The sequence below is a fragment of the Microtus ochrogaster genome, linkage group LG7_11 (genome assembly GCF_000317375.1).
Source record: "Microtus ochrogaster isolate Prairie Vole_2 linkage group LG7_11, MicOch1.0, whole genome shotgun sequence".
NCBI classification, from domain to species: domain Eukaryota; kingdom Metazoa; phylum Chordata; class Mammalia; order Rodentia; family Cricetidae; genus Microtus; species Microtus ochrogaster.
Window position 1 is genome coordinate 9,494,445 of NC_022032.1, and position 2,936 is coordinate 9,497,380.

At 47.0% G+C, this 2,936-nt stretch overlaps 1 pseudogene; it reads left to right on the plus strand.

The window, feature by feature from the left end:
• Window positions 1–2,936, plus strand: part of LOC102001946 — a 21,892-nt pseudogene that overhangs the window by 1,341 nt on the left and 17,615 nt on the right.

Below are 2,936 nucleotides of genomic sequence, written 5' to 3' on the forward strand. Positions count from 1 at the left end.
AAAGTGAGAAGGGGAGGATGGGGAGAGCTTGGGGGAATGGGACAGTTGGGATGGAGGAAGGGTGGATATGGGAGCAGGGAAGTATGTATCTTAATTAAGGGAGCCACTTTAAGGTTCGCAAGAGATTTGTCTCTAAAGGTGTTCCCAGGTGTCCATGGAGATGTCCCCAGCTTAGATCCTTGGGCAGCTGAGGAAAGGGAGCCTGAAATGGCCCTATCCTATAGCCATACTGATGAATATCTTGCATATCACCATAGACCCTTCATCTGGCGATGAATGGAGATAGAGACAGAGACTCGGACTGAGCTCCCAAAGTCCAAATGAGGAGCAGAAGGAGGGAGAACAAGAGCAAGGAAGTCCGGACCGCGAGGGGTGTGCCCACCCACTGAGAAGGTGGGGCTGATCTGCTCGGAGCTCACCAAGGCCAGCTGGTCTGGGAATGATGGAGCACTTAATCAAACCGGACTCTCTGAACTTGGCGGACAAGGAGGGCTGACTGAGAAGCCAAGGACAATGGCACTGGATTTTGATTCTACTGCACATACTGGCTTTGTGGGTACCTAGCCTGTTTGGATGCTCACCTTCTTAGACCTGGATGGAGGGGGGGGGAGGACCTTGGACTTCCCACAGGGCAGGGAACCCTGACTGCTCTTTGGACTGGAGAGGGAGGAGGAGGGGGAATGGGGGGGGAGAAAGAGGGAAATGGGAGGAGGTGGAAATTTTTAAGTAAAAACAAACAAACAAACAAACAAACAAGCCTTTAATCCAAACCTTGAGACTGAAGGCTCGTCTTTAATCTGGGCCACACCTTCAGCTGGAAGGTCGGTGGAGGAAGAGGGTGGAGTCATTCTGTGTCTGCTTGCCAGTCCCTTGTCAGCACACTCATTGAAGCCTACTCGTTCGGGGTTCCTGCATATACACAGAAGACCAGCTGAGACACTCAGCCTCATGGGACTGTGCAACCACTAGATTTTCAAATTTTCCATTCACAGCTAGCCGTTGTTGGATTAGCTGGACTGTAGCCTGTAAGTCAGTCCAATATATATATACAGGCTCACATGCTACTGTCCTTGCCCTAAATCCTGATTTTAAAGTTGGCTACTGGGAGGGAGTTCAGAAACTAAAACATGTTATTCATAATCTATTTAAACTGAGAGCTGTTCTTTGGTTCTTGCTCTGATCTTATAATTCTATGATAGAGTCTATGACTCCTGGGCTCAAGTTAATAGACAGAGGAAAATGTGACTTGAAATCCCATGACATACATTTGGTTATTCATCATTCTGGCTGACTAAAACCTGAATAATAATCAGAGTCTATTGGTTATAAAGCCAAAGCGAGAAGTCAATTCATTAAAAATTCGGAGGTATCTGGGTGTCAACCTATGTTGAACCAATCACTCATAACTGCTCATTTCCAAGACAGTTGTAGTAACGCCAGTATTAATCCCTCCACAAGTTCAAGCTATTCTCACCAAACCACTTAGCCTCCGGTGGCTACGTTTTTCTTATTTGTGAAATGGGAATAATCATTGCTCCCCAGCTCCTTCACAAGGACGTGAGAATGAGTTAGTGCTGGGGAGGTGCGTTTGTGTCTTAGATGGATGTCATGATATACATGCAAATGACTGCCTTACAGCTGGGCTTACACATAAAAATGCAAAGACTTTTAGATCCTAGATTCTCTCGTAACCCGAAGAGGCATAGCTTCCTCAACCTTCCGTCTGAGAGAAAAAAGCACTCACTATCAAGGGTGAGCAAGCGAGACAGAGCCACCCTGACACTTTCCCTCCTGGCATTTCTCCCTGGCTTCTGATTGCTCAGCAGCTACACCTATGGTCTCTCCCTGTCTTCCTTTATTACCTCTTACACTGTGAGCTTAAGCGAGCTCCACGTGAGTACGGACAGATGCGCAAGAAGCCGTCTTTGAAGCAAAGAGCTCTCCTTAGGTTCCAAATTCTTAAACTTGTCAGTTTGAGAAATACTTAGGAAAGTCGTAAGGCACACTTCTGGGTATATCTGTGAGGGTGTTTCTGAAGATGATAAAAGCATCAGGCTCTAACCAAATGATTGATGTCATCTAACGTCTTAAAATTTGAATCAACTATTGGGAAATGATAAAGCTTCCTGCCTTCCTGCCTGGTTAGAGGAAGTAGGTCACTGGGGAATGTTCTTGGAGGAGGTGATCTGTTTTTGCTGGCCCTTGCTGTGGCAGCTCTCGGTATCCTGTCTGTCATGAAGGGACTAACTCTGCTTACAATACTGCCCCATGATCATGATGCTCCGCACAATTGCCCAGAGGGCCACATGATGATAAATTGAGACCTCTGAAACCCTGAGGTAAAATAACCCCTCCTTTTAGTGGGTCTCACCAGCACAAGCTGCTGTGGGCAAAAGAGAACAACTCTTTCTGCCACACATTGTGCAGGGGTGATGACCTGATTAGAAATTCAGTGATATGGAGGGGTTGGAATGTTACCTATCCACAGCTCATTTATCTTAGGGTATCTCTAGCCCTATTAATGGCCTCTTCTGTCCCTGGCCTAACATACTTGTGACCATGATGCCTATTCTTTGGGATGTACAGAGAGTCCACTGGTTTACAAATCAAAGGGTTAAGAATGCTGTTGATAGCACGTGAAGCCCGTGGCGGAGGTGTCCCTACTTTGTTTTGTCTGTCTGTCTGTCTTTCAAGACACATTCTCACTATGTACCCATGCCAGCCTGGAACTTGCTATGGAAACCAGACTGACCACAAACTCCCAGAGCTGCCTACCTCAGTCTCCTGTTAAAATGGGTACACTAGCCAGGTGGTGGTGGCGCACGCCTTTAGTACCAGTACTTGAGAGGCAGAGGCAGGCAGATCTCTGTGAGTTCGAGACCAGCCTGGTCTACAAGAGCTAGTTCCAGGACAGGCTCCAAAACCACAGAGAAACC